Below are 12,765 nucleotides of genomic sequence, written 5' to 3'. Positions count from 1 at the left end.
ATATATATATATATATATATCTATATATATATATGTATATATATATATATATATATATATATATATATCTATATATATATATATATATATATATATATATATATATATATATATATATATATATATATATATATATATATATATATATATATATATATATATATATATATATATATATAAATATATATATATATCTATATATATATATATATATATATATATATATATATATATATATATATATACACACACACACACACATATATATATATATATATATATATATATATATATATATATACACACATACATACACACGTACATACACACATACATATAAACATCCATTGCTCTACATATAGATGTTGATATAGGCACATATGCAGTCCACTTTTCATGGTGGGAATATCAATTATGTGACAGTTGTGAGGTATACAGTTATGTAATAATATTGCACAGTGTTGTGCAGAATGCATTGAAGGTGTCCTCAGCCCATGTAGCTTTAGCAGGCCTTACTGGCTGCAACACTGCAAAACTGACAAATCATACCCACAGCATTTAACCACCACATGTCATATACCAGCACTACGTGCTGTTTTCTTTGCCACACACTGCAGCCTAGATAGAAATATGTACATAACCTTCAACAACACACATATATATAGTACAGATACATATAGATATGTACTGCTGCTACATATGGATGATTCACAGTATGTAGAATACTCTTCAAAAACATCTACTACATGCCAGCAAATACATATGTGTTACATACCTTTCCTTTGTATTTCTCTGTTCCATCTGTTTTTAAAGTAAATCATTTTATTTTTGGGGGTTTTCTCTGTCTGTTGATGTTGCTCTTCCTTTTTCTGTGTCTGTTTCTGTCTCTTTGTCTTTGTCTGTGTCTCTGTCTCTGTCTCTCTCTCTCTCTCTCTCTCTCTCTCTCTATGTTGCTGCAATGATATTATTGCATGTGTGGACAGCAAGTACAGCCTGCTTTTCTAGGTATCTGCACATGTGCATGTGATGGCCTCTGCACCAACTGGTGCGCACCATTTAGTAATTGCATGCAGCCTGCTGTGTGGTAATTGCAGTACTCACTGTCATAGCAGCCCACTGCTATAAAATGCTAAGTTAGGTAGGCGTAACCCTTTCAGCTTTCCAAACTAGGGCCCGTGCTTATTTGCTGTGGACACCGTTGTGTCAGTCAGAAGGTTGGTATACTTCTTATATCTGAAGCTAGGGTTGTAGCCAGTGATTTGCATGTTGTACTCAAACCTGAATGCTGCTGCTTCTAGTACACACTTGTCAGTGTAGAATTTTACTCACCCCTCCAAATGCTAACAAAAGATACATGGGAGTATGTACTTTCTTTTCTAATTAGACAATTAACTGCCATACAAAAGTAGTTATTGCAATGTATTCTTCTGGCACATGAACTGATTGTGAACTACTATACTGTAAATATTAATTTACTCACTTCTGAACAGTTTGTGGGTTTTTTTGTGTTGACATTAGCACAGGCTGCTCAAGACATCTGGACAAATTTCAGTACTGATTATGCCTACCAACATCCTTGGTAGAGCCTGAATACACAGGTATATTGTTCTTTTGGGTAGGGGTGCAGAGGTACAGAGATCATTATTTATTATTGTGTGATGTTTATCTTGCTGAACATACAGGGTTGCTGTGTACCTGTTAGTCTATCAAGGCAAGTAGTCTGTCTGCATAGCTCACACCTGTGGACATATCCATATGGTAGCCAGAGGTTAGCCTATTATTCTTTGTCTGTGCACCACACCTGTCTTTTTAGCACTGGAACAATGGCATTGTCACAGTTGGTTACTACCAGTGCATGGCTACATCCTTTGATATTTATGTGTTGTACTCCTACATAAGGGTATGCTTGTGGGACTCCTTCCAAAGCTATTTGCAGAGTGTGTAACAGCAGATAAGCTGATATGCCTGTGTGTTTCTGCCTCTGCCAGTCCTGTAATACACTCAGATATATGTTTGAACAGCCTCAGGGAAAGGTACATATAAGTGAGGTATACCTGTAATATATTACAGACATTAAGTTGAGACTGTGAGAGAATCAGAGCATATGTATTAATACACCTTTTCTGACGTGCAAGCAGTGTCTACTCTTACTTATTGACATTATTCATCAAGTGTAATTCTCCACTTTTCTGCCTAACGTCAGTACTTTTCAGAGGGATTCAGAGGGACACAGCTAACATTTGTTTACAAATCAGGGACATCCCTGACAAGCAGTCACAGTTGGGAAGTATGGCCTCTGCCCTATTCAAATATGCCAGTGTTTATTCTGCTCTGATACTGTGTGGGGTTTTTAAAGTGCTACTGTAACATTATTTCCTGCTAGAATGGCTGGTTCTCTTTTCACAGTCATGTCATGCAATTCCACAACAACTGCTGATAAAGATCCACAGAACAAGATTTGTGTTATGGCATTCCTATTTTCCCTTTACATTCACTCATTGTAATGCATGATATATTTATTACAGCACCAACTTGTTGTATGCCTGCTGTGGCTTAGTGGTACTTTATGCAGTGTAGTGTGTCCAAAGTCCGGGGTTCGAGACTGACAGAGGTGTTTTATTTTGCTGCTCAGCAGAAAAAGGGTCCTGCCATGCAGAGAGACTAAGGCACTTTTAAGCAGTTGTAAGCGGGTTTGCGCACACTCGCGCAAACCCGCTAACTATTGCTTAAAAGTGCTTACTCCCGCTAACCCCCGCGCTCATTTCTTTGAAAGAAAAGAAAATGGGGAGATAGGAAAGTGGTGAAAAAGGGGCACAAAGAGGGAAAGACAGTAGGGAAAACAGCTCGGGATGTGCAGGACGGTTGTAGGGAAGGTCCATAGCTGCCCATTTCTTTAACAGCAACAGCTGTGCATATACTAATAATTTGGATGGAATTTTGAAACCTTCCACCCCTGAGAGAGGGGTGAGGACAACAAAGTATGTTGTACTGCCAATTAAATTTCAGTTTATGTGTCCAGTGGACATGTGTGCAAAATGGGCAGCTATGTATGGGGCGTCATTTCTTTTGTGGGAGCAGATTGCCCTTTTTTTTCAGGTGAGAGTGGTATGTGGGGTAGGGGAAGTAGGTATATTTGGGAAGGTAGGTTGGGGAGGTAAACAGACAAGACAAACAAGACGCATACAGGGGCAGAATATGACACATGGGGTGGGTGAACGCCATTGATGGGGAAGGGTGTTTGGAAATCGCAAGCCCATGAGACTACATATGGCAACAGTGGAACTGACATCCCCACCCATGGGCAGTCACCACTGCACCTTCACAGCCCAGAGGGTGGCTGTGCTGTGGGCTGCGTAGGAGGGGCAGGCTCACCCGTGAGTCACGCCACTCTTGCCTCGAGCTGGCGTAGAGGATCAGCGACTGAACGCTTGATCTCCCTACGCACCACAGCCCGGACTGTTCTGAGGGTGATAGGTGGCCCTCCTCTGGCCACGCTTACATGGGGGGGGTGAGCCCCATCCCCTGCAGCACTTCCACCCGAAGGTGGCACAGGGCCACCAGAGGAGGAGGTCCCGAGCTGGGCACCGGACATGCTGGTGCCAAGTGCCATCGCCAGCTGAGGTGGGAGAGGAGGGTCCACTGGGACCGGCCTTCCATATGTTCTATGTTTAGCAGGACTTAATGACAATATGGGTTAGTAACAGACAACAGCATTCCAAATTAGTTGTAACAGCATGCAGTAGTATTCCCAATAACCCAACACATAAGAATTCCAACAGTTGAACAGCAAGCATAACACATGCATATTTAGAACAACAGTGGACATTCCAACAGCATGCAGGGTTGATTGGTGGCAACAGGCCACCAAGATTGTGGTATGTGAATAGGGCACATGCATCAAAGTACATGCAGATATTTATAAACCAATAAGACATATGTCCCAACAAAGTTTTTCAGATTACACATACCCATTTAGGTGTGGAATGGCATTATTTATGACTATAAAGTATGGTGTAAAAAGATCACTCCCTTAATGTATATATACTTATAACTTTACTCTACATTCCTTCTGACTGCAGGTATATATATATATATATATATATATATATATATCCCTACATGTATTATTGCACTAGGCAGTGTCCATTAAATTGTGAAATGGGTTTTGATAGTTGTTTATATACCTGACCTGTATCTGACATACAAACTGTTCAAGATGCATATGTTACTGCTACGTATTTATATATTTCTTTTATATTCATATATCTACATATTTGGCTGTCTTCAGGTTACATTACCAGCTACATTTAAACAGACCCCTACATTTCTAGCAGCACACTGACTTTTGTGGGGAACACAATCACAAGCTACTCATGTGCCAGATTAACCTGTACATGCTAGCCATGAACCAACAGTTGAGGACTGTATATATGCTTAAGAGCTACTGGCATTCCCTTCATCCGCTTTATATGGACCTACACAAGTGTGGATTGACAGCACTTAATACAACTGTACTATTTTCATAATGCAAGGGTACAACAACATATCAAAGAAAGTGACACGGACACAGTCCAGGAATTATACCTTTATTAATTACATTACACACTTTTGTAGTGGCTCTCTTATTCATTTCATATTTTGGTGCATGCAGAATACTTTTATTCAAGACATATTATACCTTTATTAATGGGTTACAACACTTTTTTTCAGGCTCTCTCACTTATTTTATATAATAATACATGCAGAATAATTACTAACCTGCCTGGTGACACAGCCTTGGCAGCCTATCTGCATAGGCTTGCCGATTCGCAGCACGGACACCTGCAGCTGTGAAGTAAATGAAGGGATATTGAAACATACCTATCCATTATATAGACTACAATAACATTTCTTACATACTTCATTCCATGGCTACCTACTCAGTAGTGGGGCATCTTGCATGTCATGGGCCTCCTGTATCCATTGGTTCAGTTGGTCCTGCTTCCATCTCTTCAGGTCTGCATGGTGGTGACGGACCTGCTCACCAGTCTGAGGGACGCCTGTGGCACTGGTGAGATCATGAGCTAACCGGTTCCAAGCCTCCACTTTGTACTCCGTCCCTTGAAACTGGCCCTGCAGGAGTCTTGACTCATGATGGTGGACAAGGAGCCAAACCATATATTTTGACTCCTCGATGCCCCACCATTGCGCTTGAAACCGAGTACCCTCTCCAGCACTGGCCATTCTGACTGCAGATGGGAGCTACAACCAGTTATGGCGAGTATTCCTGCCTATGGAGCTTACATATGCCTCATTTCCCGCACTTATTTGTGATTGGCCATTTTTGAAAATTCTCAGCTAACAGCAAACCTGCTTAGCAATGGTTAAACTTCCATTTATAAGTATATGTATGTTAACAGTGCATGTTTCTGCTAAGCTGTCATGGCTTAGTGGTTCAGTACTTTGATTATGGTGCACAGTGTCCTGGGTTCGAGCCTTGTCATTGCTTTTTATTTTACTACTGTCCAGACAGGCTAGGGGGTGTGGCTGTGTTTAGGCGACTTTGCTCAACTTTGCTCTATGTTGCTCCACGTTGCCCAACGGTGCACTGGTTAGCTCGGTACGCAGCTCCACGCAAACCTATTGCACTAGGTAAAGCGCTGCCTAGCTATGGGCAACTATATTGCTATGTGTACAACGCTGCTTAGCTAAGGGCAATTATATGTCAATATTCTTAATGCTGCTCACCTTCTTATATTTATATATATACATTTTGTTCACTAAAACATAGGCCATTTCAATGCTTTTTACTAAAATTTCATTCATATATGTCAGGAATTATTTTATATACTAATTTAAAACATAAAATAGAAAGGGGAGTGGTGGGACTAGAACTGGGAATGCCTCCTCTTTGTGCGAAGGCTCTACCACTACGCTATTGCTATTTGGCTTAATTTGCATAAACATTTCTTATTATGCTCTTCGATGTCGAAATTGCTAAGTGTAGCTAAGCAATGGGCACACCCGAGCAAACACACGCAAATACGGGCAGCTATATCGGGAATTATAAAAAAAAAAGTAAAAAGTTTACATTTTACAATTACAAAGGGGTTTAGTATGTGGGGATGTATTAGGTTTATATTTTACAATTACAAAGGGGTTTAGTATGTGGGGATGTGTAGTGTTTGCTATGTGTACATTTTAGCGGACCCGCTCATTGCACTTGTCATTTTTACATTTATATAGTTGCAGGGGCGTGGATATTTGGACTGCTCGGCAGTCCGACATGCCCCCTGCAGTCTTACACACTCCGTGTTAGCCTTCCAGTTGAGTCAGCGCACCCTCATGCATATGCATGACGCGCTGACATCATACTCTTAGACGGCCGTTTCCGTGTAAGACTTATTTAGTCTTACACGGAGGATTAGTGCATCCCCCCACAGTTTTCCTGCATTTATTTATACACTATCATGACAAAATCCGCAGAGTCCCTCAAAATTTCAGCAAGTGTCACACAGCCCAAAAAAAACAAACTCTTTTAGAAACTTTCCATTCTGGATTGGATTCTTTACTTGATTTACTAAGTTTTAAAAGATTTGGGGAGTATTTTTCATGTTTATTCTGCTGAGAATACCTGGTAGAAAGTTTCTTACATGTTTGGTTTATTTATGCACTGTCTAAACCTAAGTACTACAGGTTAGTCTTTGTTTTTATATGATAGGGAAATTTATGAGTTTATTTATAGAGTATCTGCTTCTGTTGTATATTATTGTTTGTTTTATGTGGAATTAATTTTTATATAGTTCTTATCTTATTTTTGGCCATTATTTACTAGCTGTAGTTATGAAGTGGTTTGCTGTTTTAGCTGCACGGCAATTATTAACCTTTTGTAATATATTATATTAGATATATACATTCCTAGTATTGCTGTCTGTTCATTTACTGCGCTTAAGGTCACCATTGCAATTGAGAGACATATGGTAGGCAGTATCAAATTTTTAAGGGCCACTGGGTGGGTTCAGGGGACCAGTACTGCCCTTTGGTCAGGTGCCTTAAGAAGGTTTGGCAGATACTAGCAAAGATTTCTATTTGCTGCCTTGCTGTGAAATTGCATGAGGATTTTTTTTCAAGTTTTCACCTGAAACCCAAGAAGCCAGTATACCATCATTGTCTTATTTTTAATAAGTCTTCTTACTGAACTGCTCAGACTGGACCTTTCTTGATGCCTGCCAAGACTGTATCAGTCCGTTTTAATTTCTGACTTGCTACAGGAGGTTAGCTTTCCATTCATAACAGAAACTTGGCTTGATGGCAATTATAGCCCTCATGTGGCACACCATACTACTAGATTTCTTCATTATCCAGAGCCCTTGGCATTTTTAAGATAGCCACTCAGCTACCCATATTGGAAGACATTCTTTGGACTTGATGTTCCACATGGGTGTTCTTATATCAGACCTAGTGGTTGAACCACTGTCCTTTTCAGACCAGTATATTATTTGTTTAATGTCTCATCTATCAGGCCATGTAATGCTGAGCTGACAAGATCTTAGATTTCAGTAGTATTACATGTATTGACCTTTATGCATGTTCAGAAATGTACCAAATCCAAGTGGAAATGATCTTAAACCATAGATACATACGTGTAACCAGTCTATGTATCTATAACTTAAGATAGATACATACATGTAACCAGTCTGTGTCCTGTACTTTTGGTCAGTTTGCTTGAATAAGTGAATGCCTTGGTCTTTTTTTTCTTCACATTATACCCCCTCAGTTTGCTGATCATCAGCCCCCTCCCAGCAGTTTGCCAAATTATTCTCCATCACCTACACGAGCAAGGATCAAATGGGAGGTGCCATAATTAAGACAGCAACCAGATGTCTTTCATGTTTTGTAGTTTGGCTGTGATGCCCCCAGTCACATTCACCTTAGTGCAAGCGAAGGAGACATGCAAAGATTGCAACAGATGTTTCCCTTCATTTCTGCAAGATATGTTTTTTTTATGCAGCCTTGACTCCAACCTCAAAACAAGGGAGGCAGTTTTCCTAGTATCCACCAGGAAAATCACACCTATTCAGTATGCCTTCATGTGTATACAATTCTACTTAACCGCTAGGAAAGGTGCGCAGGCCATGCCCCTTCACTTCTCTCCCTCTCTGCCTGCATCTTCCATCCTGGGCCCTCTAGTCAAACCCTAGTTGCCTGGGTTGCAGTCAGACTCCATTCCTGTGCAACACAAAGCTAGGCATATATGAGCACTGGTACAGTCATGAGCTGGGCTTCACATCATGCATGGTGAAAGTTAATATATAAAGATAAGGTCTTGACTGACAAAGAAAACGTGAAAGAAAAAGATAAAGAAAGGCGCAGAGAGGAAAGGGAGAAAAAGAAGGACAGGCATCATAAGAGATCCCCAGACAGGGAGCTCTTTCTCAGCCCCCCCATTTAAGAACATGAGGCCTGTTTATCCTCGGCTCCAATCTCCTCATTTCTCACCAGAGCCATTGGAACATTCGGGCCTGAGGCCTTCCTCTCCACTGCACAGTCCAGCCAGTCCCGAGTCGGTGGCCTCTTCGAGGTCGACTCGGAGCCTGTCGGACATGGATATGGACAGGATGATGCGGAGATTTATTCAGACCCAAATTCAGATAGGAGTCTTTCCAGGCCCCTCTCCCTCTGGAGGGGGGACCTCCATGCCTCTTTTCCACCCCATCTCTCCTTCCCCAATCCGTACTTTGGCTTCAGGGCTCTTGGATCCAAGGTTTTTCGGAGCTGGTAGCTTGGCACCGACGGTTCCTCCAACCTCGACTCCGGCTGTTACCTTGAGTTCCTTGGATCTGACTTGTTCGGATCCAAGTGATTCTCAGAGCCGCGGACAGGGAGTCGGACCTGGGGGAATGGATTCTTCGGTTCTGACCTTTTCAGATCCAATCTGTTCCCGCGGACCTCAGGCTACCCTGGCTTTGGCTCTGGTCCCCGCTTCTGATCCAGGGAGGGCTTTTCCCTCGGCCTTCGAAGTGGTGGAGAGGGTTCTCTCCCAGGGATTGAGACCCCAGCCCATCCCCTCGGATACCACCCAGGCCCCCCTGGATTTGGCAATGACTCCCTTCATCCTGTTTCAGGGACAGCCCATGCCAGAGGATTCCCAGGTTAATTTCCCTGAGGAAAGCCCTGTGGCTCACGGATCCCCTTCTGAAAGTCCCACTGAAGAGGGTCACAATAAGTGCAAGTGCAAAAGGAGGCACTTGGACTCCCTCGAGTCCCTCACTATGGACACTGACTTAGATGAAGGAGAAGGTTCCCCCAGGTCACCTCCCAAAGACGTCTCCTTCAGAGAAATTATGGAGATCCTCTGCCAGAGGGGAGGTTGGTCAGCCCCAAAACCTCCTGGGAATGAGTCAGTGTTCCTGAAGGCCTTTGGCATGGGCCCATCTACTTCCTGGGTGTCCCCACCAGTGGACCCCTTGGTGGACCTCATCACCACGAGGGCATGGAAGGAGCTTGACACCATAGAGCCCATCCCCAAATGCCCTGACAAGGTTTTATCTCCCCCTTCTGACAGACAACCTTGGTCGAAAGGAGCCCCAGTTGATGCTATGTTGGTTGCAGTGGCCACAAAGAAGGAACTAGCACAGGAGAGTTCCTCAGTCCACCCTCCAGACAAGGAGTCCAGGTCGGTGGATAGGTTTGGGAAGTGTGTCTATGCCACAGTGACCTTTTCTATCCATGCTTCTCAATTATTTGGCACATGTGATTCAGCTTCAGTGAGACCTTGCTTCAGAATTCGCTGAGTCGCCCCCAGAGTCTTTATCGCCGCAGGACAGGCAGTTGTTCTCTGTGCAAATGTCTACTCTGAAGTCAGTCTCAAACACATCAATGCAGCTCCTTTCCCATGCTATGGAAGGAGCAGCTAGGGTGGCTGGGACAGGCATAGCCATGAGGCGTCATGCCTGGCTCAGGTTGTGTCAGTTCACGGACCATTTCAAGGCGTCATTTATCAACTCTTCCCTATGATGGTTCTTCCCTTTTTGGGAAGACAGTACGTGACACACTTGTCCAGAGCGAAAAGGTTGGGAAGATTTTGTCTGCCATCGGAGTCCGCTTCTCTAACTCTCAGCGGTCCTTCTCTAGGAATTAAGGAGGGCAGAAGAAGATGTGATTCCGAAAATCTCAATTTTCCTGGGATTCTCAGGACAACTATTTCCCCGGAGGCAGAGGGGGACAGGATCGTTGCCGACCCAGAGGTAGAGGGGGTCCCAGGAATTTTGGGTCTAGGGAACCCTTTTCTGATAGACCCGGTCAGCAGCCCTGAGGGGTTGCCCGACTGTCCTACTCTGGAGGCAGTCAGGGGACGATTGTCCTTACACCCAGCGGCAAGGGAGTCCATTATGACAGATCGCTGGGTTTTACAGATAATATTCAGAGGTTACTCTGTCCCATTTGTTGCCCCTCCAAATATTACAAAACACCTCCCGGATGTTCCACCCACTCACAGGGAGGCCGCAGCTCTAGAGGTTTCAAAGCTGCTTCTCAAACGAGCCATCGAACAGGTCCCCCCCGATCAGTCTGGATTAGGCGTCTACTCAAGGTTCTTTTTGGTGCCAAAAAAGACAGGGGACCTCAGGCCCATTCTAGACCTGTCAACATTAAACCTGACTGTAGCCAAACAGAAATTCCAGATGGTCACCCTACAGCCCATTCTAACTTATCTCCAAGAGTGCGACTGGATGTGCTCGTTAGACCTCCAGGATGCTTACTGTGACATCAAAACACACAGAAGCTCCAGGAGGTTTCTGCGCTTCCGGCTGGGAGCCAGTCATTTTCAGTTCAGAGCCCTACCCTTTGGTCTCACCACAGCCCCCAGGGTGTTCACCAAGGTAATGGCAGTTTTATCGGCTCTCCTGAAGCTTCAGGGTATTTAAGTGTTTCCATACCTGGACGACTGGCTCTTTGCTGCGCCCAACAAGCATCACTTGTGTCTGGCCCGAGATTATTTCATTTGGTTGGCAGATCTACTGGGAATTACAGTCAATGTTCACAAATCCCATTTGCAACCAGTACAAGTTCTAGACTTCATTGGGGCATGGCTGGACACTTTGCAGATTAAGGTATTTTTAACTCCAGGCAGGATCCTACACCTCAGGTGCCACATAGCTCAGATAGCGAAATCCAAGTCTTCAAAGGTGAGTGAGGTTCTCCAGGCTCTGGGCTGCATGGCTACCACCATATCGATTCTCCCTTGTGCACGCCTTCACATGTGGGTTCTTCAATGGACTCTGGCTGTTCAATGGTCTTGGCTAGACCTGCCCATGGATTTTCCGATCAAGTCACGTCTGCAGGACATCTCTTCTTTGGTGGTTAAGTTCACCGGAGATATCAAAAGTACGCCCCTTTGCGTCATCTCCAGTCCAAGCCACAGTGACCACGGATGCCTCCCAACTTGGGTGGGGGGGACACTGTTTGGGAAGGACAGTCCAAGGCACATGGTCCCAGTCAGAGACCAAGTTGCACATAAATGTTCTAGAGATGAGGGCAGTGCTTTTAGTGTTGGAAGCCTTTCACACAGTCCTCCGTCTTGGCTTGATTGCAATTCAGTCAGACAACTTGTTGGTTGTCTGTTATATCAACAAGAAGGGGGAGAACCAGATCCTACCCCCTATGTCACGAGGCCATGAGAGTGTGGGAATGGGCTATTTCCACCAGTCAGTTTCTGATAGCAATGCACATCCCGGGGTGCTCCAACATTTTAGTGGACAGATTGAGTCGAGCCATTCTAATGCCTTACGAGTGGTCTCTGAAACAGTCAGTAGTGGAGGAGATCTTCCTTGCATGGGGTCAGCCTTGCTGCGATCTCTTCGCATCTCCTTCCAGCATGAAGTGCAGAGAGTTCTTCGCTTTGATTCCTTCACCAGGGGAAGTCCCCAGAGACGCTCTAGTCCATGCTTGGCCCCCCAGGCTTCTGTATGCTTATTTACCATTGCTACTCATTCCGAAGTTTCCGAAGTTTTTTCAGAAAGCTTGCCAACTACAGTGCAAAGTGATCCTCATTGTCCCCTTCTGGCCTCGTCACATTTGGTTCCCATTCCTTTGGTCTCATCTCTTAGCTCCCCCGTGCATTCTGGATCCCTGCCCGGATCTAATCTCACATCCATCGGGGGCACGTCCACCCGATCTGGGCAGCCTCAAGCTGACAGCCTGGTTGCTCCAGTTCCATTAATTGCCAGGAGTCCCAGTCTGTAAACCCTGGTAAAATCCATTTTGGTGGCTTCTCTTAAAGACTCCAGTAGGAAACTTTATTGCAGTAAATGGAAGCGCTTTTCCATTTGGGCCTCACAGAGAAAAATAGATCCCTTTACAGCCCCTGTTCTAGCGGTGTTGGACTTCCTATCTGGTATCTTTCAGCAAGGAGCTAGTTCCTCCACAGTGAAAGTACACTTGGCAGCCATTTCCAGTTTTCACGTTGGTGAAGACAACATGGCCTTAGCCTCCTCTAGTTTGTGTAAGGCTTTTCTTAAAGGTACTTTTCTGATGTTCTTCATTCCACATTGCTGCAGTCCTAACCATTGGGTAGTCCGCTGTCCAGTCGGCCCGAATACCAAAGTATATGGTCACGTCAGGGTACTAATCGCATGACCGCGTCATATCCTCAGTCTTTTGCCGCATGGTCCGATGCAGAAGCAGTTTTGCGAGTGCAGGTTGGCGTTCTGAAATATTTCAAGTCGGAGTTTCAGACCGAATCAAAGTTGGCTAAGTACCCGTTGGGAACATTTTGGTTTTTCTTGC

The sequence above is a fragment of the Protopterus annectens genome, chromosome 10.part0, assembly GCF_019279795.1.
Source record: "Protopterus annectens isolate FY-2018-M chromosome 10.part0, PAN1.0, whole genome shotgun sequence".
Lineage (NCBI taxonomy): Eukaryota > Metazoa > Chordata > Ceratodontiformes > Protopteridae > Protopterus > Protopterus annectens.
Note: the sequence above shows the minus strand (reverse complement) of the source record.